The following is a 26,790-nucleotide window of genomic DNA, read 5'->3' on the forward strand; positions in this document are numbered from 1 at the left end:
GAGGAACAGGACTTTGTTTTTAGTTTCCTTCAGTCATCTTCTCAGTCATTTTTTTTTAGCCACAGAGCTCCCTTCTTGGAACCAGGTGCATGACTGCTTTTCATCCTGTCTTTTTCTCCTTGTATATATACACTCTTTTCAGACAGTGTCCTCATTCACAACCAGTCAAAGGGAGACCTCGCACACTGTACAGCTCATCTCCACCCTGGCTCTGATATTTGGCTACGTTCTCTAGGAGTTGGCATCTTAATTTTTATAGCTTGATGTCATTATATGAAAGAGTTTTAGTTGTTGCCTCTGTTTAAGATAGAAGAAGGCTGAACTAGACATTGTTCTGTTTAAACTGGGCTTGTTGCTTGATCAAAGACCCTTTCACAGGAATGACTAATACCTTCCAGAACATGAAATATCCATGTGCCTCTCATTATTTTCTATGCTTAGCTGTGATGCAAGAAAGCTGTTGCAAGTTTGATGCTAGCTAAATTCAATCAAATTTCCACTGTCTGACCATTAGAAATTCTTCTGTAGAGAGCTGTTTTCCTGGTGGATCAGCCAATTAACACTTTTAAAGGACCTGATGGTGACCAAACTCTTGACAGCTTGGATTGCATCCTCAGTAACTTGATAAGCGTTGAACCTACAAGTGATATCAACTGAAAAATCATGTGCTAAATTGCACTTCTGTATCAGAGCCTAAGCCAGGAGGAATATACCTAACTGTACCATTCACATGCTAGCCACACTAGCTACAAAACAGCTTCACAAGGTGTCAGCACACAAACCACAGTAAACCTCTTTGTCCTTGAAGGCCACTTAGGCACCTGCCAGTGGGATAATAAGAATAAGAATGATCTGTGGAGCATGCTAGGTGTCTAGTAAGACCTTACTGTCATAACACTCTCCTGATTTGTGTCTGTCTCAAAAGTTAATAATACTAACATCCCCAGTAATAAAGAATTTAATGCAACACAAACCCTGTCTCATTGCTTAGGTGGTACCAGCTTTGTAAGGACTAGTAAAAGACCTTTGGACAAGTGAGTCAGCAAGTCCTTCAGCTCCACACTGAGTGCAGGATACCTGCTTTGGATGTGTAGCAGAATTGTTCATCCTATGTACCTCTAAAGATAGAATAGTGATGCTAGATCATATTTAGTAGATGGCCCCCTCTTAGCGTATGTTTTATTATCTATGGCATAATGGTCACTTTTATCCACAATAACTTAGATGCTGAGCTGAGACATCCAAGACAGGACGATCATCTTCCTAAGAACGGAAGAGAGAGAGAACACATCAGAAAAGTTTCCAGATAACCAAAAACTTAGACAGGCTTGCCTGGAAGCCTTTCCTTACCACTGAATTAACTTAAAGGACCTGTGCTTTGAACTTAAGTAAGTGTATTTATTTATTGCTTTAAGATATACGGAGAAAAGGTTTTACCCTAACATGAGGCATGAATGGGTGGCTGATAAATACAAAGGTTTATTAAGTTCCAGATATATTTAACTTTGTGAACTGTAATCACTAGATCCCAACCTGGATTGGACACATGTAACTCAGATCCTTCTCAAAAATAAGGGTAGAACTTATTACTGTCACCAAGCAAGTTCTTTGTTTAGGAAATTTTGTTCGGATATCAATTTTCTGACTACAGCACAGAAGAGAATGGACCTCAGAATCCAGTTTAGAAATTTCTGCTTTCCATTGTATGCATGAAAGCTGTATTCTTTTCAGGTTAATGCAGAGATAGCTATATGAGAATTTTTTTTTCTTTTGTTAATTCTTTACACTTATGTTTAAAATATTTACTATTTATATACCTCTATTTTTGCATCTTGTAAAATATAAATCTTTAAGTCAGAGCTACAAGCTGCACTTCATATGCAATTGAACACAAATTACATCTTTGATATTAAATATATATATATATTTTTCTGTATTTTAAACTAAGATTATAAAGTACTTCTGGTACATGTCTTTCCCTCCTAACTTTTTTAGGAAGAAAAAAAAATGTAATTTTTACTAATTATTAAAAAAATATATTAATTTTTACTAATTACATTTTGAAATTGGCCAGTTGCAGTTGACAATGTGACATTAGGCATACTTGTTCATTGTAAGCATATTCTATTTTTTAGAAATGGGTGAAGTCTACTACTTCAGACAATTTTAGTTGGCATGTAAGACAAATTGCTATCATGATAAATGTATGGCTTATTACTAATAAACTGATTCAAAATACCATGATTATTTAAAATATATTAATCCTTTAGAATGTAAAATAATCCGTACAGCATATTCCTACCTGGTGATTTATTCCTCAACTAAGGATGCTAAAAGCTGTTTTGATAGACAGATAGATGTATTTTCTTACTTATTGGTTGTTTTACTGTTATTTCTAATATCATGAAATGATTAGCAATCTCCTTTTCTCAATATTTGCCCTTGGTTTTATTTAGGAAATATTCTTGACAATGAATTAATTTCTTAGGAAAAAATATGACAGCTGAGGGAAATAAGTGCAGACACACCCAGAACAAGAACAGAAGAACAGAACCGCTCTCATGTGCGGGAGGTTTCCATTATTGTTTTTGACTGCTGCACTCAATTTGTTCTACTCTTGAATTATGGGATCATCTCAGTCATAAACAGGTAGAGAAAATATTCAGTAATTTGGATGTTTTGCATAAATTTAAGCATATCCATGACTGATAATGCATTTGAAAGAACCTATCATCTGCTAGTTCCCTGAAGTCAAAACACTACTACAATGAAAAACTCTCTTAATAAAAACGAAGGGCAAGGAATTAAAAATAAAATAGTAGCAAAATAAACAGTGGGGAAAATATTAGAAATACTTCCAATATGCCTGCATACCTTTGATTATTTTTATTCATTAGCATAGCAGGATTCTTTCTTGGCTTATCGTTAGAGGTAATTCTCTGTGCTTAGCCATACACATTTTCATATCAAGAAAGAGCTGCTGTTCAGACAAAGTACAGGTGGACAAATAATCCACTCTGTGCCAACTGCAGTGTTTGTTTCTGAGTGTGCTTCCCAAAAGTGTGTCATTAGCACAGTGAGTTAAAGATGACACTGAGAGGTAGCTGGTACTGAATTATTTTAAAAATAAATAAATGAATGAAAGCAACATCAACTATACATATATATACACACATATATATATGCATACATTTGCATCCTTTAATAAATAAAGGATGAGTTACTTTCTAGTGCCTTATGGAGGCTGGAGAAACCTTGAGAATATATGGATACTTTCAACTACTTTCTGTAATACTTGTCTTGTATCTCCTTAAAGGAATAAATTAAGGAGTTTGTAGTGTATAAACAGGAATGAGAAATTTTGGAAATAAATAGTGTATACATTCAACAGCAATCTGTGCTATATGATAATAGGATGCTTTTTGCTGAGGAAGTGTAAAAGCTTCTTAGTATTGAGTATACAAGCCGTTACTTTTAAAAATACTGTCTATTTTACAAAACAAGGGAATGGAAGCTCAGCATATCTGGCATATGCAGGAGATAAAAATGGAAATTTGGCTAGCAGATGGTTTCAAAGAAAAACTGCTAACTTTGTTTAAACTAGACTACTTTGGAGAAGTTTTTTGTTTTTGTTTTTGTTTTTTTTTTTTTTTCATCTACATGAACAGGAGATCATAGCTAGGGAGAAAGAACAGTTAGCGGTCCATTGAACTTTGACTGTTCATGGTGACACAATAGAAGACAGGAATCATTACTTTTTAGTACATCCTTAAACTATCATTATTGCTATGGACCTGCTTTGAATTATGCTGGGAAACATATAATGGGTCAGCTATCATTAGATAAAAATAAATTGATATAGCAACTGCTTCAAAACCCCTTTCAGATACCTAAGGGCTGACAAACTAGTCTGAAATGAATAATCTGAGAGATTATAGGAGTTTCTGATAAATTTAAATTTTTAACAAAGAGACAGAAATGTGTGCAACCTCTGAAGACATTGATATTACTCATTATTTTACATATTTCAATATTTTTGTTAGTTGTAAGATTTGCTACAAATCCTGACGAGCTCACGGTGAGCTTTTGATGCCTGCTATTTTAAAAACAGACTCTACATATAACACTACTAATGACATTTGACATCCTTGGATGACATTTTGTATCCTTGCTGGGTAACTTAAATGCAGAAAGTAGAAATTTATATCCAGAAAACCAATCTAGAAATCTTGCACTCCAGAACTGCCTAGCTCAAGGACACTAGGCATATTCCTGGTCAGTCAGAGATTTTCCTACAGGATTAAATCAGGCACTGTGCATGCTCAGAAGTGTGGAGAGCTAGCTATTAATTCCATCTTTAACCTAGCATAATTCTGTGATGTAGTGGAAGAGTGTTAACAAAAGGACCTTAGTAGATACAGAAACCTCTCGCATATGATAAAACACTAAAAAAAATAACCAATAGGCAGGAAAAAAATGCATCTCAGAATGTTTTAAGAAGCTGTTCTTTTAATTTCTAATGAAAACAATGTAATGGGCTCTAAACCATTGTCCTAGAGGACACTAATCATAGTCAATGCATTTTTATAAGTTTTGAAATATTTTTAGTGTCCCTTTAAAATATTCTTCTTTCCTTCTCTAACTATTCCTAATATTATTTCTATCTTTATTGTGGTCACACTGTCTTCTTTCTCTACTTAGCAGTTTTTAGTAAGAGAGCATTTAATCTTATTGATCTTATTCATGTTTCTTGATTAGACACCCTAGTCCTAGTTGTCCCCTTCCTTCTGAAATCATTGTTGAGGTCAATTTCAATTAAAGTTGGGTTGTATCATACAATTCTTATTAGGCTTTTGATTAGGTCAGTCTTGGGCAGTCTGTGCTCAGGTTTCTGGTTCAAACACATGCTTATCTCTAACCAAATCCACTGAAGCCTGTCTTTCCTTTATAACTTGTTGTAAAGATTTGACATTAGACTGATGGGCGTTTTTCTGCCTTATGGAGCATAGATCCCAAACTGACAGATTTATGAAAATCATAACTATTGGACTACAAACTTTACTTGCTACTTCTTTCGGGGTTCAGGGATTAAAGAGATTACATATAGATTTGAATCCAAATAGATTCTGCTTTTTACATTTTATCATTTGTATTCCTTTAGAGTTTATCACATTACTAATGTTTTACGTTATCTTTTTTGCTTTTATTTCCATTTTTCCCAAATGGTACTTCAGAACACATTTCACCAATGTTGCACAGGGTGACTCTTACCTGTGTTTGTTCCTTAAGTTCAATATTTCTATTTCAGTAGCCTTATTCCTTGTAACAGGAATTACTATTGTAATAGTTACAAAACAAATTTCACTGAAAATCAAGACAAAATATTGTCTTGGTTTGTCAAAAAATTCTTTGGGCATCATGCCCAGATAATTTTCCTCCTCATTGCAACACTGATTCTACTTCTTTCCAATTTTTGTTTGTTTGTTTGTTTGATGGTTTTTGAATTTCCATTTTGTGATTCTTTGCAGTTTGCGAGATACTACTCAGCTTTCTTCATTAACCTGTATTTTCTCCTTAATTCTTTCAGGGTCTTTTTTATTTCTAATATTGTGCATGAAGTACCTTTTCATTTATGGAGAAGTAGAACCTCAATGTCTTTTCTTTTTCATGTGAGCTACAAGAATTATGATGTTTTATATTCAACTTGAAAGAAATTCTATATGTTATGGCTAAGTTTCTGAGGAACTTGACCCCAGCTGACTTCAGTGAGTCTTCTAACAACAACTAACTGACTTTTTTTCTAATCATGTCATTTTACAGACCAAATTTAGAAAAAAGTAAATTACCAGCTTATGAGGCACAAGGAATGGTGTGTCCAACTTCTATGAAGAGGTGAAGAGAGAAGGGATAGGAATCTGTGATTGCTAGTAGACAAAGGAAGGACTGATCTTAAAGTAAATCTTCAATTTTTAAAGGTTTATAACATGAACACAAACACTTAGCTACAGTTTCCTGCTTATAAAAACAAACAAACAAAAAAATCAAACCAAAACAAACAGAAAAAACAAAACAACAAAAACACTTTAGATTTAGCTTACTGTTTTAGCTGTTTATTTATTTTCCATTCAGTTGAACCAACTTGTGATTATTCAATTTGTTAGTGTCTATCAAGTCGTCACTGAAGTTCTCACTGCTTTCTAGAACAAAGTATGAAAGAGGACTTTTTCTCTTGAGTACCTCATCTTATCATGAAGAACTGATGTTCTCCATATTGTCCAGATTAGAAAATCCCATGAAGAATACAAATACTACAGGAACTTTGTCTACAAAAAAAAAAAAAAAAAAAAAAAAAAAAAAAAAAAAAGTAGACTTTTTTTTTTCACTTGAAACCGATCGTATAATGGAATCCAAACATTTCTCTGTAAACTGTGCTTTTCTTCTCCAGATTGATTTGGGTCCAAACAGATTCTACATTTTGCATTTTAATATTTTTATTCCTTTAAAGCTTATCACATTACTAATGTTTACACTGTCTTTGTTTTTATTTCCATTTTTCCCAAATGGTACTTCAGAATACATTTCATCAATGTTGCACAGCGTGACTCCAGCCTTAATTGTTGTAGTGTTGAATAGTATCAGAGAAATCTTAACATGTACTTAAAGTCATTGGTATCTTTGTAGTCCCTTCCCCATTTCCGTATGATAGGTTGCAAAGAACAAAAGAAGTTTCCAGCAGGTTAGTATTTGGGCTTCCTTTACTCCATTTGTTTTGATCTATCTTTGATTAGATAAAATGCAATAACAATGGTGCAGAATATAATGAAAAAGACCAAGGCTGAATATTCAGGTTTTGAGAACTAATTTAAATTCTATGACTGAGTCTGGCTTTTGAGATGATGTAAACTTGTTATAATTCAGATATCTCAGTGGTTAATACTGTTTTATTTCTGCTGAACCTCTTCACCAATTTAAATATTTTTAAACTACTTTTTATTTGAAAGACTGTGACATAAAGCTGATTTATTTATTTATTTGTTTGATGCTGATGATGTAGAATGAATTTTTGCATGTGCAGATCCCTGAGGCACATATCCTGACCTAGCTGACCCTGCTTTGAGCTGAGGGTGGGACTAGATGATCTCCAGACATCCCTTTCAACCTCAGCAATAGTGGGATTCTGTGATCCTGTGAATTCCACTCTCTGCCCCCAGACTAACAGTTACATCTTATGTCTTCATTGTCCAGACTGGAACTTGTAGTTATATCAGTATGTCAGGCTGCCGCTATGATTTTCTTCTCTTTGGTAGCACTCTTAAAACGTAATAATTCTTCAGTGAAAAACCACAGAATTGAGAGTAGTTTTCAGATGAGCTTAAAATCTGTGAAAGATCTACTTCAGTCCTTATGACTACAAGGCATCAGTGGCTGATCTTCTTGCCCTATATTCACAAGTGAATTCCAAGACATTTTGACGTTGTAAGTGTTTAGTCTAAGGACTGCTATTAAAACAGGGGAATGTGTTCCCTCATATTTTCCTTTGTGCAGTATTTTCTTTTATTTCAGCTCATATCCTTGAACAAGAGATAAAATAAAGAAGTAGTGGAGCTGAAATTTAGATCTATGCCAGTGGAAACACTTCTGCAGTCTGTCCTTGCCAAAAGGAAATCACAGGAGGCACTATTATTGGTGATACTTGTTCTACATCCCACAGAGAGAGAGTTTGTTTCATTTTCTTAGGAGACTTAAGGTAAAACTGAGCCAACTGGAGAGATTTTTTGAGGAATCCAGGTGATTCCTAAGTTTTAGTAAAATCAGAAGGAGTTTCTAGGAAGACCTGAAAATGATATTTACTTGTAAAAGTTAATAAACAGTATTTTGTGGTTTAGACTTTGCTTCTTTCAACCAGTATTATCTATCAGAGCTTTAAAATGAGCCTGATCTCAAAATTTAGTTTAACTGCACGATATTTGTTTTCTTTCCTTTAATAATTGTACCTTTTCATACATCACTTCAAATAGCTTAATGGTATGATGTTTTTGAAATTTATGTTCTAAGTAACATCTATAATTATGGTGTTTGAACAGTAATCTTTTCATCCGTTGCTGTGGGCTGATACTCTGGGTCTTTTGCTTTCATCATGGAGCTATTTTTAACTGTTACCCTTATGGGCTAATAATTTAGAGAGTAGCTGTTACATATAAATCAGTTATCCACATTTTTTCCCTAAAAAAAAATAAAATAAAATAATTGTTGCTTATGTACATGTTGAAGGAGGATTGCATTAATATGTAGAAATTCCATCAGCAACATATATAGTTTTTGTTTTTTTTTTCAAATTTTTAATCTAAATTAGAGAACTGTCAGCTCATACTTTATTACTAAGCAATCAAAGAACAGATTTTCCATTTAAAATATTTTATTATTCAGATTGTTCAAATTACTAGGTAGATTAATTAATTCAGAGACTAAAACTCAGACCTCAGTTTAATGCATGTGGAGTTGCATAAATACAAGTAACATCAACATTTTGCATGGTGGAAAACAACCACTACATCCTTACATGTTAACAAACAGTACCTAATATAAAGAGAAAAGAAGAAGAAGAAGAAGAAAAGAAGAAGAAGAAGAAGAAGAAGAAGAAGAAGAAGAAGAAGAAGAAGAAGAAGAAGAAGAAGAAGAAGAAGAAGAAGAAGAAGAAGAAGAAGAAGAAGAAGAAAAAGATGTACTCTCACAATAAATATAATGAAAAAGGAAAAAAATCAATATCACAAATGACAAATCTCTTGAGAATGTAAAAATGTCTTTATATTTTTTAAATTTTAAATAAGAAGTCAGAAAAAAATGGTTAATAGAGTCTTCAGGTATTTTTAGCTAAAGAAAACATGTCAAAGTTTCTAAGGGCTGAAGATACACCTACTACTTGCAGGTAGAGTTTGCAACATCAGCAAGAATGTTAGTATTAGTGGCTTAAGGGAGGATGTAGTAGAGTACTCAGAAACATCCACTTCTACATTTTGCAAGTTTACTTCCAGCCCGTGTCTGACTCCTTTTTTTTCAATAACTTGAACAGGAAAAATGTATTCCATTATGGCTACCAAACCTTGTAAACTGTTGGTTAAATCTGTCTTTTTAGATATTGTTTTTACAAAAAATCCAGCATAATTCTAAAGATCTACATATGTTAAGAAAGTTACAGTCTTCATGAGATTGGACCTTGTGTCTGAAGTGGTAAAATAGCTTTAAAGCCCAGTTGCTTGGAGATTGAATATGTGCTTGTACAGCATGTGCAGATGACAGCACAAACAGATTTATTTTATACATATTTATACACACACATGCACACACATACATACAGCCAGGAGGAGATTTCCTGGATATAAATTTATAATTAAAATACAGAAGGAACACATAACAAATATTGAAAGAATTTATTTCATTGAAAGAGTGTTTCTTAGGGCACAATTCCTATTTTCTTAGGGTTCATTAATCCAATGAACTAGCAGACAGGAGAGGAAAGCAGTCATTTTGTTTGTGTGAGTTTTATAGAACTTTTATATGCGATTAGAAAAGAATACAATCCCCTTGTTTAAAAAGTAACATCTAAATTTTGAGTCAAAACCGGTCCATTACTAAGGAATGTAAATTTACATCGTTTTTTTTTTCTTTTTCCTTTTATTTTTTTTCCTGTAAACAATATAAATAGAAATCTATGTCAAATTTAAAATATTTAGGAATTAGACTTACTGAAATCATCCTGCATTCACAAAATGTGCTTAGGAAAAGAAATCAAACGGGCATTTTTATCACTACTTTTAGTTTGATAGCAAAATAAATACAAGGGAGAAACAACACATCTGGTAGCATATGATGGACAAAAATATAACAAGCCAGCAGTTGGATGAATCATTGCAGAGGCTCTGACAAAAATACACTGACCTCACTCTGACATTTAGTTAAAACATCAATCTTTTGTTGTTTGTATGAACCTTTCTTCAAAATAAGGTAATTAAAACAAAAAGACAGGCAAACAAATAAAATTAGTAGGTTGCATTTTATGTGGGGTTGTTAACATTTCTGGTCAATGGATTTCTTATCTATTCACATATTTACTCACAGGTTAAGATATACAGAAGTTTTTGTACACAGACATTGTATTCAGAATTTATTTAGAATAGCATTTAAGTGAGTCCTTCAGTGCTACTGAGTTCAACCAAGGGAAAATAATAATAAAAAAAAAAGCAAAAAATCCTTAGCTGTTTAGCAAATGGAGAAATACATTCTAAGGAGTTACGAACTGAGGTCTTGAGCCTATTATTTGGCCAAGACAAAACTGCCAACTTAAGCCTGTACAAGTTAAGCCCACCACATAATTTCTGAAATTCAACATTTCTTCTCTACCCCAATACAGATGCCTCAGAAGAGCTAATCAAAAACTGCATTAAAATTGAGAAGATGCTTAAAGCTACCTGAGAAGGAAAGCATCACAGTGAAATGGTCTTAAAATCTGTACCTTCTGGAATTTTGACAACTAAGCCAGAAATTACTGTGGATCTGTTAGCAAGTAGGGCAGTCCAGTAAGAGCAAATGCATCAAGCAAAACAATGCTCAGGATCGGACATCCACACTATATGTTTCAGAGGGCTTTTCTAGCCAAGAGGCCAGCTTGGTCCCTGTGGCTGAATGCTCACTAGTGCCTGAATTGTATCAGAAGCAGACCTTCCAGTTCAATTCCACACAAAATGAATCGAGTCTGTGTGTGCCTGATGTGAATCAAAACATAGTCATTGAGGAAGGTTCACGGGTCATTTTGTAAAATACGTCCTCAATACGAGCTAAAGCACCAATGTAGTTTCCCACTTTCCAAACTCTTCTTTTCAGATGAGAAGTCTATAATAATTCTTAAAAAGAAAATTCTAACAAGCATTCTTAAAAGTACAAGTGGTGGTGATTGTGCCTGCTATCAGATTAGAGGGCACAGTTTTCATTTCTTAGATGATCTGAAGCAGTAGGCAACATCATCATTCTCCTCTGCTCATTTTAACTGCCCATCTGCTCATCTGCTCTCTGATACACTCCAGTACAAGTTATTTTGCTTCATTGGCCCAGGTTTACCTGGGGAGTGGAAAATCCTTCCAATATCCTGCCAAATAGAAGCTCAAACTTTGTTCTAAGGCTCTACCTAGAACTAAGTGACGATACACGCACAAAGATCAGTGTACACAGGCACTTCCAGCACCGAGATTAGGTCGCTGGTACTGTTTAGTTTTGTCTTTTGGTAAGAGAGAATGGAAAAACCCTCTAAGAAAAAAGAGAGAAAGGTATACTTCTTACACTTCACATAGTCTTTCTCACTTCCCTTTTCTCTCTTCCCACAATTTTCATCTTTCTCAACTGCTTTGTGGTGCTTAGTTTGCTCCTTCATATCCAGACTCAAAGACCTCTGCACTGGCAAATGTGGGATGACATACAAATGGAGAGCATGGAGAAAAAGAAAAAGGGCATTCTTTTTACCAAAGTTGACTGACAGTGATCTGGTATTGGGTAGTAGCCTGATGGGATTAATTTTACAAGATTCTTTCTCCAGCAAGAGGGAGACATTCCTCTAGGGGAGTTAAGAGTAAATCTGTACAGCCTCCTGGCAGTACTTTATTCACAGAGGAAAGAACATCCCTAGAAAGATTAACCCCACTTCTGTGAAGTAAGCCTTTCTTCTAATTGCTTTTTATTTAAATATAGTAAGATCTTCAAGCCAGGGACTTCCTTTCATGTATGTAATCACCTAAAATACTTGGCACTATTAAATTAAATACATACTTAGCTTTAATAATTAATATCATTCCTTGTGGTAGAGTTAAACTCCATCTCACTGTTCTGGACTCTTTCCCTTTGAAGTTTACAAGGAATAGAGATGTTGTCCAGCCAACCCATTGCAATAACTTTCCATCTGTGTGGAAGGAGAGAGCATCTGCTCCTCTAAGAGTGTATGGTCAAGGACCTTTTTAGTGCAAAAAGTGGATAATAAGAGAAGAGGGAAGCTGTAAACAAGAACAGAGGCACAAATCTGACAGACAAACATAGAGACACAGATAAGAAACAAACCTAATCAGACACAGTAATTGGCAGGCTATCAAGAAGCTGCAAGCAAACCTGGGCTTTGCAAACCTGAGGGTTGAGGGTGATGGAGGAGGTTGGTAGGAATATGCAAGCTGATGAGGGAATATGAAGGGGAAAGGGGAGCAGGGAGGAGGGAACAGAGAGAAAGGGGTATAAAAAGGGGCAGTTATGTGTAAAATGGAGCTGATCAGTACACTTGTCTGACTGAGCCCCACCTCTGATCATCACAGTCTGTTTTTTTTATTAAACCTTTCCTTAACTATTTCACTCTCTATCTTGTGTGTTTGGGTCTGCATTTGGTCAGAGGTGCCGGGTGGGAGGAGTGTCCACACTGGTATCTGGGAGACCTGTGGACATGGGGTGCCTGTGAGAGGAGTGTGTGTTTGTGTGTCTGCAGTGAGCATCAGACTGGACCATCTGGCAAGTAGGAGACCCGTGGGGTGAGTAAGAGGGTCTGGGGTCTGATTGGGGATATTGGACAGACAGAGGGGCCATGCCAGTACTCAAGGGATCCATGAAGGTGCATGTGTGTTTGTGAACCTAGAAAGTATTGAGTGTACCCCTGCACCAGTGACATTTTGCTTCTGCCAGCCCTAGAGGAGAAGGGCTTATGACTTCTGTGAATCCTATATGTAAGTGCTGTTGATGCCAGTGCCCTGTCTGTGTGACCAGCTGTGTCCATGTCCTGTGGGTGTCCTGGATGTCTTTGGTAGCTGTTCAGCTTCACTAATGGACGAACCTGCAAAAAGGGAAGCTGCAGCTGCTCTTGTGGCTGAGCAGGAGGAGGCCTGGGCTGGGGCTGCTGGAGGAAGCCTAACATCCCTTCACTGTAACCACAGTCAATTTCGTAAGACAAATTTTTGATCATTAAATATTCCGTGAATGTATGAGAAATAATTGCCCTTCCTTTTGGAAGTTGTTTGAGAAATTAGTATTAAGGTACTCTATAAATGATGTGTTTTCAAAATTACTTGTGGAATAAAGTCCTTAACCTTTCCAAGAAACATTAGTCTACATAGCTTTTATTTTTAGAAATAATTATACAGTATCATATATGTAAGTAAAAAGGAAAAAGTAATTATTTCTACAATAGATCTAATTCAAAAAAAAAGGTTTTATAGAAAATGGAAATGTCAACCTTTAATTAAGATCATGCTGGACTAAAATTAAAAAATACCTGTTTAATAAAAAGCAAATATTCCTTCAATTCAGTGTATACTGGGGAATTATAGTAACAAGTTACCAGCTAAACAGACTAGGAAAAGGAAAGATTCTATATTTTATAAGATTCATTCACTATTGTTTCCGGTTTTATTAATATTTTGCTGCAATAAGTTATTACATAAAATATTTGATTATATGGACACAGACTTTATTCTCTTCATTGTGTGGTTCTAATTTGCTTTAAGAGAACTAGTTTCCAGTTCTCCAGATCAGCACAAGAGAAAAGGGAAAAAAAATCATCCAGATGTTGGGATGGTTACCATTCTTAGTGTCCTAGGATACCTAATGTTACTGTGTTTAAAAAAAAAAACAAAAAAAAAACCAAACAAACAAACAAACAAAAAAAAAAACAACAAAAAAAAGCAGGAAGTCCCAAGATCATACTACCAAACACTGAGCACAGTATTTATAAACACATTCTAGATTTTCTCTATAGATATCTAATCCTCAAATACAACCCACATGACAGGAGATGTACAGAATATGGCAAGTACCTCCAGACTGCATTCAGCCTACTGTCTTGAAAAAGGCGTTTAAGACTTATCTTGGAATAAATATATTAATCCTGTCTGTCTTTCATTACTTTTTTTATTTTTTTTATTTTTTATGAAATTCAATAATGTCTCATTAATTATAGATGTACAGGTGTACAGAATACACCTTTTTGATAAGCAAGGGCTGTTCCATGCAAAGTAAAGAGAGGATGTGTATACGTGTGCATGTAAAGATGTTCTCTGATGGCTGGTGTTTTGTCAGAAGAGTTCTTTAGCACTTCAGGATGGGTTGCAAAGCACCAGAATACTGGAAGCATTTGAGATATTTTTTAATTGAGAATGATAAGCAGGAATATCAAAACTTTCAGGAAGGATGATTGAATGCTGGCTGCCTACCTGCAGAATTAGGGAACAGATAAGTATTTAAAGTTTAGTTTAAAACTTGTGAAGCTGCCAGATCTTAGCACTCCAGAAAATCAAGCTGGAAGCTTATGAAACCGGCTTGCTGAATCTAAATGGGGCTAGTGAATGTGTCTGTCTCTATTGGTGAGACTGGCCATCAAGAATTCCAAGCCCCTAAGACCAGTTTCGAAATCTGGAGAAGACTTACCCTTGGAAGAGAAAGACCATGTCAGCGAATATTTAAACAAACAAATCATACGCAAGTCTACAGGACCTGATGTGGTGCAGGCATGAGTGCTTGGAAGCTGGCTAATGTCACTGCAAGACCACTCTTGACTATCTTTGAAAGGTCACGGCCATCAGGAGAATATTCTGAAACCTGGAAGAAAGCAAATATCACTCCTATCTTCAAGAAGGACAAGAAAGAGGACCTGGGAAACTACAGTCACAATGGTCTGCCCCATCTTGACTCTGTGGGAAGGTGATTGGAGCAAGTGTTTTCAAACATATGAAGGACAAGAAGCTGATTGAATCTAGTCAGCATGGATTTACAAAGGGCAGATCATGCCTGACAAATGTGGTACCTTTCAATGAAATAGCTAGCTCAGAATATGAGGGAAGAGCAATGGATGTTATTTATCTTGATTTTAAGAAGATTCTTGATGCTGCCTCCCATGCTATTCTTCCTGACAAACTGATGCAGTTTGGACTACATAAGTGAGGTGAACTGCTGGGCTCAGAGGGCTGTGATCCAGCAACACTCTGTCCAGTCACTAGTGGAATCCCCCAGGCTACCAATATTGTTCGATGCTGTCATTAAGGATCTGTATGATGAGACAGAATGTGCCCTCAGCAAGTCTGCAGATGTTACAAAACTGGGAGAAACAGCTGATACATTGGAGAGTAGTGCTGCCATTCAGAGGGACCTGGTCAGGCTGGAGAAATAGGCTGACAAGAAGCTTATGAAATTCAACATGACTAAAGGCAGAGTCCTGTCCTTGGGGAGTGTATTGAGCATAACTGGCAGGTAGTGTGTGGGGACTTCAGGAGTGACCTGTGTAGGAAGAGGTCAAGGACTGTCCTGTGCTAGTCACAGCTGGCTCCAGTTGGCTTAAGAACAGATAAAGTAGACCCATTGTGTGCCAAAAATCAAACAAATCAGAAAATTTTATGGTGCCTCTGCAAAAACATTTAAGAAAAGGCAGTGACCACTAGGAGATACAAAAGAGGTGCCAGGGAAAGAGACTTGTCACAGGAGGAGAGATACCAGATCTACAGTGCAGCCATCTGGAAAGCACCTTTGCAGAGAAGGTGCTGGGTGTCCTGGTTCTCAGTGATATTCAATGAAAGGACAAGAAGCAACAAACACAAATTGAAGAACAGGAAATTCCACTTAAATATAGAAGAAAAATTTTTCACCGTCTGTGGTGAAACACTGAAACACGTTGCTCAGAGAGGATGTAGAGTTACCATGCTTGTAGATACCAAAAACTTGACTGGATATGGTTCTTGGTGACCTACTCCAGTTGACCCTACTTTGAGCAAGGATGTTGGACAAGATGATCTTCAGAGGTCTCTTCCCAGCTCAGTGATTCTGTAATTCAGTGATTCTGTAAGTCATCAAAAAGGCTGTTTCTGTCATTCTCAGAGCATTTGGAAAGTTTTGTTGATTGTGCTATATGTGGGTTTTGTTTCTAGACATGGAAAAAATCATCAGAGGATGAGGTAGCAAGGGCTTTTTTAATGCAACAGCTAAGTGTTTGGAACACTTTTCTGTGAGGTAGAAGGCCTCTGTTCACTATCCACCTCTGCATAGGTCTTGTTTGAGCTTACCATAACCAACCTACCAAAGAGTTCCCATGAAAATGTCCTTATATCTTAAGCTTGATTCTGAGATGTATAGCTCTGACATTCAATTGCTGGAACTCTTTCATTTTCAGGTTGTGCTTAAACGTATAAATAATATTGAAATGACTTTGTCATTAGGATAGTCATAAGAAAAGTGGAGTTCTGTAAATGAGTTCCCTTTCCCATTCTGGAAAGCTTTTTTTCACAAGTAAGTATCCACAAGGGATGACTGAGGATAACCTACTGAATACTTATCCTGGTAGATTATTCTGCTGGGAGCTCAGAATATGAGTTCAGCCCACCTTCATTGTGAAAATGGAATGAAATACAGATGTTACACATATTGGACTAGTTCTTTAACAACTAGGTGCCTGTTCAAAGGAAGACTGCTTATATTATCACCGTCACTGTGGATTTAACTTGGTTTTTGTTTGCTTTTCTGGAAAATGTCTGCAGGGGATTGGGCCACTGAAAGTGGGTCAGGGGCTGGACCGCTTTTATTGGTCTTCACAAGAAGCGAAGTATTGTTTTGGCAAGAAAAAATGAAAATAATTTTGATGACCTTATTTGAAACATTTTTATAAAATTGAGTGCTGAGTCAAAGAGCCCATTGTGAAGGTAACTATAAACTGAGGCTTTTTCTTTATAAATTGGGATGAATTCACAGAGAATGGAAAAATGAAAAAAAAAAAAAGAAACACACTACAAACGCAAACACAAACGTGATTTTCATTCAAGGTTTGTTGAGTACCATGGTCAACCGTAATGTTTTACGAACAACATTAAGATATGTGACTGCCATAGCACTTAAAATTATGTTGGCCTTGTGTGGAAGTACTGAAGGCAATTCCACTTCCACTGACTATAAATTAATTTGTGCAGAACTTGCTGTTCTTCTTTCACCAAACTAATTTGCAGAGGTACTAACAACAGAACATTATGCTTTTTGCAATTCATTTTCTCTGTCTATCTGATGATATTTGCTCACACACACAAACAAAAAAAAACACCCACCTCTAAATCCAGAAGAACAGACTTTCTATAGAACAGATTTTCTGTTAAATACAACAGCTATGAAGCTAAGGTAAACATTAAAAGTTGGAAAAGACCTTCAAGTCCAACCATTAACTTGACCTACTGAGTCCCATCACTAAACCATGTCTCTTAGTGCTACATCCACATGTCTCTTAAATACCTTCAGGGCCGGCAACTTTACCACTTTCCTGGGCAGCCTGTTCCAATGCTTGACAACCTTCTTCCATGAAGAAATTCTTCCTAATATCCAGTCTAAACCTCACCTGGTGCACCTTGAGAACATTAGCTGATCATGCTCGAAGTTGTGATTTTTCTTAAGTATGTCACACAACTTGAATAATCAAATTTAATTTACAAATTAATTTACAAATTAATTTACAAACAATTTACAAAACAAGATTTTTTTTTATTTACAAATTTATTTTTCAAAACAAAACATACTTCTAAATTAGCAAATTGAACAATTTTGTCATTCAAAGGCCATCAAAGAATGATATTATATATATTATTTATTAAAACTCTCAGACCTCTGAGGAAGGTCATTGTCGACTGTCTTTCAGGAACTTTCCCTGGACTGGACTAAATTCTGAATTGTGCTCCGGAATTGCCTGGGACAGTGCTAGCTGGTCAAGACTGCCAGGTACTGTTGTAACAATTAAGTAGTTTAGACAGTTGAGTTGCCAAGCCTATTCCTTTTACCGTGCTACTTTATTTTCTAATATAGAATATGCAGGGTCTGAGAAGGTCCAGTAAAGTAAACAAATTCCAGCAGGCAACACAGCAAAAGAGAACTTTAAAATATAGGAAAAATTAAAAGCCTGTAGCCCAGAGCTACATCAGAAAGACAAAATAATTTACACTTACATGTTGGTTTTTATTTTTATTTTAAAAATGTATTTATGTTTTACAAATAGCAAAGAGATCTGTCAGAGAAGTAGTTTCAGGTCATGACATCATGTGACCCAGACAAATTACACCTAATGGTTTTAAAGAAAGTAGCCAGAGAGCTCAGTGGATCATCATAAAGTCCAATGAATGATACATTAGGAATTAATCTTTGAAAATAGCAGGAAATCCAGAAGACAGCTGCTCACATATTTCACATAGTTATTACAGTTATCATATCTAACATTTAGATATGGTAAAAAAGGGTGAATCAGAGCATCACTTCTAAGCAACATAATAGCTAATTCAGGGCTAGCAACAAGGAATTAGTACATTATCTGACCAGCACAGAGTGACTGATAGTATACAATCACACTTCAACCCTTGCAAGAAGCTCAAAGGAGAATCTTAAAAGAGGACAGACTCAGGAAAAAAAAAAAAGAGAGAGACCTGTGATGTGGTGATTGAAAAGCACACTCTATCCATCTAGTCAGAAAGTAACTATGGAGGTCACTTGCCATGGGTAGCAGGTACTCACCCAGTGTGGAAAATAGAGAAGTTTTTCAATCCAACAGACAAGAGCATGCTGCTAGAAGTTGAAGCCAGGCCACTTCCCTGAGGATGAAAACTAAACATTAGAACAGTTCATCAAAGGAGATGGGGGAATGTTTAGCTTTCACAAAGATATTGAATTTCATTTTAAAAGCCAGTCATTGATCCATCTCCTGGGTGCAATTTTGTAGCTAGCATACAAAGTGAGCCAGAGTGTAACACCATGTCATCCCATGGCAACACTTGAGTTCATCTGTGCTGAGCTTCCCCAGTACAAGGACAGGGCACCTTAGCCTGGGTCAGTGTCCTCAGAGTGTCCTGTCATGTCCTCTGCCCAGATCCTGCCCAAGAGCCTAATACCAGCCAGTCTCTCTGGAGCCACCACAGCAAGACAAGTCCCATCCTTGGAGCTACACACGCCGCTAGTGAACCCTAAGGGGGCTAATTCTAGCTTGTGCTAAACAGTCTTGATTTTGGAGCACTGTAGGATTCTTTTGCATTTCATCCTGTCGCTGCCATCCACATCAGTCTTTGGACAAAAAGACTGTTCAGCTTTCAGCTCTAATTTATGTCCCACTGTGTACATGGCCAAAATATAACTGCTCAGGTTACATGTTAAAAACAAACAATCCCTCTTCTCCCACACCAACTAAATACTTCTGCAGTTAGAAATGGCTAACTGTTGGCTGGTAACTGAAAATACAACTATTGTGGCTGTGAAAATGAGCAAATTTTATCATAGAATTAACACATTAGTGATTGCTAAGAACAGATGACAACACTAAAAAGAACTGTATTAGCAACAGTTTAAGGGACAACCTGTTGTAAATAAATATAGCTCCCAAATCCAATCCTCTCTCCTCTCTTCTGAACTAGTAAATGTTTTCTGGTTGTCCAGGCCTAAGCTTCCCATCAGCCCCCAGCATGCTGTGGCTGTGCTAGGGCATTGCTAACACCATTAGCAGTCTGTTAGTTAAGGATCCTAACGAAAGGGTTTTGGCAAATGCTGCAGTTTTTCCTATCATAGTAAATAACGTGGATGGATTGACTGACATTGCATCATCCGAAGGCCAGCTCGGACACCATGGCTGATACATACAGCTCAGTTCTCTTCTCCATAAAACCAGGAGGTGGGCACATCCAAACTATGCTGGGAGTGGTCTCTATATGGCACATGCTAACTCCTAAGCTGGGACAGTCCTATTATACCCAGCCCTGCCAGGGTCAGTGCAAAGAAAATAAAGGTGAGGAAAATAGCACAATAACAGCTTGGTGTTTGGGTCCGTGCACCAGCCCTTTTAAAGATCTGAATGCACACGAAGAAGAGGAAGGCAGAGCATCTCAGCAGCACAACACTAGCAGCATTAACAGAGCTCTACTATATTACAGTGCTGTAATAAAATCCAGTGTGTTTTTGGACTTGCCTGTTCGAAGGGAGTGGGCCCAAACTTAAAGTACTATTCTGGACAGGAGGTTTACTAGGAGGAGAATATGTGGTGTGGGCTTGGGGATTTTAGATGTATGGCTGGGAACAAAGCTAGCCAAGCATCTGACCCAGTCTAACCCCAAGGTTATCAAAAGAAGTGAAGACTATGTCATGTCCATTTATTATTTGACAATCTGCACTAATTAAATTAAAGAAATGACCAAAGATGTCAAATTCAAACGCACAGTGCTTCAACACTATTTTTAATTTCTACTAAAGAAACCCCCCAAAAATAGCTTTCTTAAATGCAGAGTGGATGTAGTGGGAGGGATTTGACAACTGTAACTAGCCTAAACTCTCAGTAGAGAAAGAGTGAACCTCATTGTATTACTCCAGAGCATAGTGAAAGTGTACAGAAATTTCCTGTTAAGCTTTCATTTCCTGTTAAGCTTTCACAGTATCACAGTATCACAGTATCACAGATTTCTAGGTTGGAAGAGACCTCAAGATCATCGAGTCCAACCTCCGACCTAACACTAAGTACTCCACTAAACCATATCGCTAAGCTCTACATCTAAACGTCTTTTAAAGACCTCCAGGGATGGTGACTCCACCACCTCCCTGGGGAGCCCGTTCCAATGCTTAATAACCCTTTCGGTAAAGAAGTACTTCCTAACATCCAACCTAAAACTCCCCTGTCGCAACTTTCGCCCATTCCTCCTCGTCCTGTCACCAGGCACATAGGAGAACAGACCAACCCCCACCTCTCTACAGCCTCCTTTAAGGTAACTGTAGAGAGCGATAAGGTCGCCCCTGAGCCTCCTCTTCTCCAGGCTGAACAAGCCCAGCTCCCTCAGCCACTCCTCGTAAGACTTGTTCTCCAGACCCCTCACCAGCTTGGTCGCCCTTCTCTGGACTTGCTCGAGCACGTCCATGTCCTTCCTGTAGCGAGGGGCCCAAAACTGAACACAGTACTCGAGGTGCGGCCTCACCAGAGCCGAGTACAGGGGCACAATCACTTCCCTAGCCCTGCTGGCCACACTGCTTCTTATGCAGGCCAGGATGCTGTTGGCCTTCTTGGCCACCTGAGCACACTGCTGGCTCATATTCAGCCGACTATCAACCAATACTCCCAGGTCCCTCTCGGCCAGGCAGCTTTCCAGCCACTCATCTCCCAGCCTGTAGCTCTGCTTGGGGTTGTTGCGCCCCAGGTGCAGGACCCTGCACTTGGCCTTGTTGAACTTCATACAGTTGACCTCAGCCCATCGCTCCAGCCTATCCAGATCCTCCTGCAGAGCCTTCCTGCCCTCGAGCAGATCGACACACGCACTTAGCTTGGTGTCATCTGCAAACTTACTGAGGGTGCACTGGACGCCCTCATCCAGATCATCGATAAAGATATTAAAGAGGACCGGCCCCAGTACCGAGCCCTGGGGGACACCACTAGTGACCGGCCTCCAACCAGATTTGGCTCCATTCACCACAACTCTCTGGGCCCGGCCATCCAGCCAGTTTCTAACCCAGCAAAGCGTACGCCAGTCCAAGCCCCGAGCAGCCAGTTTCTTGAGGAGAATGTTGTGGGGAACTGTGTCAAAAGCCTTACTGAGGTCAAGGTAAACCACATCCACAGCCTTTCCCTCATCCACCAAGCGCGTCACTTGATCATAGAAGGAGATCAGGTTCGTCAAGCAGGACCTGCCTTTCATAAACCCATGCTGACTGGGCCTGATCGCCTGCTTGCCCTGCAAGTGCCGCGTGATGACCCTCAAGATAATCTGCTCCATGAGCTTTCCTGGCACTGAGGTCAAACTGACAGGCCTATAGTTCCCTGGGTCTGCCCTGCGACCCTTCTTATAGATGGGCGTCACATTGGCTAGCCGCCAGTCAACTGGGACCTCCCCCGATAGCCAGGACTGCCGATAAATGATGGTAAGCGGCTCGGCCAGCTCCTAGCAGCTTCATAGCAGCAAAAAGAATTAAAACATAAATGAATGTAAATACATTTTCTCATACAAATAAATAAATAATTTTTCTCAGAAACCTCCAACTCCCAAGCTTTTAAATTCCCTTTTAATCTTTCTAAACTCATTATAGGAAACAAATTTACTGTGGATCAGAAATTACAAAATAAAACCAGAACATCTCTGCGACTATTATTATCTGCCTTCCGAAAGACTAAACAGCCTATTAGCACTACACATATTTATCCCAAATGAGGATACATTTCATTAGCTATGCTAAAAGTGGGATTGAGTTTGAGATGAATTTGTGTATGCAGGGATTCAGTTTTAGATGAAGATAAATAAATTTATAGGTATCTATTGGCACATAAAGTGTCCCATTTCCCATTACAGTCAATAGACTTATTGTTGTCATTGGCCCTGGGTAAGCAGTTCATCTCAGCCTTCATTAGAGACCTATGATGAAACTCAGTTGCCTAGACATTGTTGTCAAGTACCATTGCAACTAATGTCTGGTGTTCAGTTGTCTTTCCAGAAGGATGCAAATCTCCCATAGATTCTGTCTCCCTCAGCAAGTGTCTTACACGTCCCAGTGTGTCTGGACTGGCACTAGGGGAATACACAGAGGCAGATGAACCCTTCCCATAATGCTTGATCAGGTAACTCACTCCATTAGTGATAATGAGAATTTCAAAACATATGGCATCACTAGATATCTAAATGAGAGTCTTGAACTGAATCCTGCCCCCAAAAGACATTACAAAAACTCTGTAGTTAGTAAGAAGAACATGCTATACAGCAGACCATTTGCTGTTAAGAATAAGATGCAACTAAATATATCTTAGTTGGGATTTATCTTATATTTTATTTTAGGTGATAGAAGGTTTCAGAAGCCTATAGAATGATTAGACAGAGTTGAACAGAATTGAATAACTCAGGCTGGAGAGTTCTCAGGAGGTCTCTATTCCAATCCACTGCAGGGTTAGCTGTGAGACCTGACCATGTTTCTCAAGAACTTCTTCCAGTCAGGTCTTGAAAACCTCCCTGGACAGAGATTACATGACCTCTTTGGGCAACCTGTTCCAAATGTTTCATTTGGAACTCCAATTCTTCAGTTCAGTTCCAATTTCACTTGGAACTCCGAATTCTCCTCAAAACTCAAGCACTTACACTTGTGATGGTTTTCCAATAAATGTTTCTGAAATAGTGAAAAAATAAGAGATGATCAAACTCTGAGTAGAAGATGTTTTTGCATCCTTTTAACAGCAAAATTGAGGCAAAAATTGTAACTAATCAATATATATATATATTTGATATTAAAAGACCTCATGCCTGATAATAGCATAAACACAGAGGTACAGAAACTTGGGAACGCAATAGTTTCTTCTCTACACTTATGCTTGGAAAACTGTCCAAAACTTGCTGTGTTCAATGTCACCCTTATACACTTTGCATGCAATTTTGAGAACATCATGTAAGAGTTTAATTTTTAGAAAAATGTGGACATTGCTCCTAGTCTGGAAAAGTTTGAGTAGGAAGAAGGAAAGGATTTCATAAAGTATCTACACTTGTAGACAATAGCAAAACTGAGGAGATTTGTAATGTTTTATTCATAAGATTAGTTTGGATACTAAGTTCCTGTTTCAGGACAGGAGATGAGACTTCACAACAGTTATGTATAGCAAGCAGTACACGAGGCCTGAATCCATTCTTGCCTCACAGTCAAGACAGCCATGCGTCCATTTCCAGTCCAGAACCAAACCAAACCAAACCAACCAACCAAACAAACAAAAACACCCTAAATCAAACACAAACTAGGTCATGGACTAGAACTAAAGTAATCCTTTTAGCAAAGCCATAATGTAATTGGGGAATATATGTGGGCTACAATAAAGTTCTCCATAATGGAAATGTATTATATGTCAGCTTCTATTCTTAACTAAGGAAAACAATCTAAAATTTGAGAAAGATAAACTACCAGAATTCCAGATTTCCATTTTTTATTTGTTTACTAATACTTCCATGGTAACATTTAGTAAAGTGCAGCTGTGTTAGATCTTTTTTGTTTACACTAGGCTTTATTAGAGATGTTTGAGATGTGACTTCAGTAAGGACAATGACATTTAACCAGTATTTGAAGTCTTTTGGGTAGAAGAACAGATATCTCTCCAAGTTCCTATCTCACCATATACGTGTCATGTTTAATTCTTTTTTCATTTATAAGTTCAGAAAAATATATGGAAAAATGTACCTAGTACTGAGAAACTATGAGAAACTATAGCCAGATACATCAGAGAAATCATTACAGCGTTTCCAGATATTGAATTGTGGAGAAGGGTTCATGACTGAATAACCAGGAACTTTAGAAATAATGTAGTCAGATTGAGAAACAAGTTGATTTTTGGCACAGTGCACTATTATGTAATAGAAAAATTAATTAAAAATTAAGAAATGTGACAAATCTTTGTATTTTCTGACCCTAATTTAGCTCGGGCTGTTATAAAACCTTTCTTTTATGGGGATAGATTACACTCTGTCTGCGATCTATGGAAACATTTCATTCCCACATCAGCTGTAGGCACAGAAGCACAGACACTGTCACCTCTGCTTCACTAATGGCTTCACTAATAACGTGCCACAGGAACGTTATAAACTTAAAGAAAAAAATACCTCTAGGCCATCTTCTTTGCTCTTGTACAACAGCACCTTAAAGATAAAGCATTTTTTTTCTTGAAAAGATGGGGAAACATTTGCATAAAGAGTGGAAAATAATAACATTCTTAAGAAATAGATTTCTTCTTAAATTCTTAAAATCACAGAATCACAGAATGGCTGAAGTTGGAAGGGACCCCTGAAGATCATCTAGTCCAACCCCCCTGCTGAGCAGGATCACTAAGAGCACGTTGTGCAGGATGACATCCAGGTATATTTTGAATGTGTCCAGAGGAGACTCTACAGCCTCTCTGGGCAACATGTTCCAGTGCTCTGTCACCTTCACAGCAAAGAAGTGCCCCTTCATATTCAGATAGAACTTCCTGTGCTTCAATTTGTGCTTGTTTCAGTTCATTAGATCTGATGCACAGATGACACATGGTCTGATTTTTTGGGTAGTCCTTTGGGAACCCGGGAGTTGGACTTGATGATCCTTGTGGATCCCTTCTAACTTGGGATATTCTATGATTCTATTATGCTATAATTCTAGGATGCTGCCACTTGCAAAGTGAGCCACAGTATGTTCAGATCATTGTGGAACTGGCAGAGTAGTAGAGTTCTTAGAATAGTAGTTAACATTCATACTAAAATTCCCACCAGGGAGAATATTGTTCCTGTTTACCAGTTGGGATCAGGGGATTTTAAGTTAATTTTTACATGAAGTTATACAGTACTTTGCTGCAGGTAGTACTGATTCAGTACACTGGAGATTCTTTAAAGCTGTCAATTTTCAGAGCAGAGAAAACATACAGCTGAGATACAAGCAAGCATTGATTTTAGAGATTAGTTCTTGACTAGATAGCTTGTTAGCTGAAGTAAAAGAGGAAGAGTAAAGAGACAAAATGGAGATAAGAGCTAATGATATTAATAATGCCATAAATAGCATCTTTTAAAGTTAAGTAGACCATTATTATATAAAAACAGTAGCTGAAAAATACTATTAGCCCACAACTTAGAATGAGTGAAAAATGGGAAACTGTGCTTGCAAAAGGGGCAGCAACCCTTTTCTTATCATCTACTCTGAACTATCAGCTGGAGCAGAGGTGTGCTGCAGTTTACTTCCTTTCCCTTAAACTCTTTAGGCATTATAAAGGTTTGTGCACTCATACAACGCCAGTGATGTGTACCTCCTCTTCACTGATTCCCTTGATTTGTCTTCAGACAGCTCTTTAACTCATCCTGATCAAGCCTTAGCAGCCAACAGAGACGATAACAGAAGGCACATTACATGGCCAACAAAAGAGTAAGGGTTATCAAATAAAACTAAAGGGTGACTGGTTAAAGAAGAATAATTAGAAAAAAAAAGTAGTTCTTCTTATCAATACAGGTGTAAACTGAGAATGTCCCTGTGTGCACATGATTAAAAAATGTGAATGATAAATTTTATATAAATCAAAAATGGAACTGGATATGTGCAAGGAAGCAAAATTCACTAGGATTTCACTAAGGATTTATTAAATATGAATCTAATTCTTGATAAAGAAACTCTTGAGCTGCAGAGCACTGAAATTTTGGAGAGCATCCTGAGGAAGTATGCACTTGCACTTGTATACTGGGCATCTCCCAATGGCCATGATGCAGAGCCAGATGGACTGGTGTGGCCACCCTTTCTCTTCTCCCTGTCTGTATTCCCTTCATGTTGAATATTGCTATCAGGCTTCTGACTCCTTCTTCAGTGCTCAGATTGATCCCTAGTAAGTAGCAGAAGTTGAAGAGTAAATACAATTCCTGTTTTTAATTTTCTACTGTAGCTACCACAGAGGAGAGAGAATATGGCTCAACATTTCTCCAGTAAGAATAAGAAAATGGAAATGAAAAAATGAATATTTTGACCAGATACATTCTCCTGGAAGCAGCTCTTTTCAATGCTTGCATGAATACTGTTGATCCCTGAAATTGGTTTCAGCTTCCTTTCCCTGTGAAAAATATTCTGGGATCTTATATGGTAGGGAAAAAAAAGAGATCATGGAAATCATGACCGCACACAACTAAGTGAAAATGATTACATTTTGGGAAATTTAAACATCTGCAGAACACCCTCAAAATCTCTTTGCATGGAATCTGTTTCTTCAAATATTTTGCTGAGCATTTTCAATAAAGTTTGCAATCATATGGTGGAGAAAGCTAAACATTAGCA

General features: G+C 37.5%; 1 long non-coding RNA gene across 1 annotated transcript in view; it reads right to left on the minus strand.

Moving 5' to 3' along the window:
* Window positions 1–546: 546 nt before the first annotated feature.
* Window positions 547–26,790, minus strand: part of LOC308193691 — a 39,151-nt gene continuing 12,907 nt past the window's right edge. Inside the window, exons 2-4 of the long non-coding RNA XR_013949853.1 lie at window positions 18,541–18,617; window positions 5,847–6,323; window positions 547–1,263 (exon numbers count right to left, since the gene is read on the minus strand). This is a non-coding gene — a long non-coding RNA (uncharacterized lncRNA). The remainder of the gene's footprint in view (window positions 1,264–5,846; window positions 6,324–18,540; window positions 18,618–26,790) is intronic.

This window comes from Anser brachyrhynchus (assembly GCF_964034855.1).
Source record: "Anser brachyrhynchus genome assembly, chromosome: 3".
Classification (NCBI taxonomy): Eukaryota; Metazoa; Chordata; class Aves; order Anseriformes; family Anatidae; genus Anser; species Anser brachyrhynchus.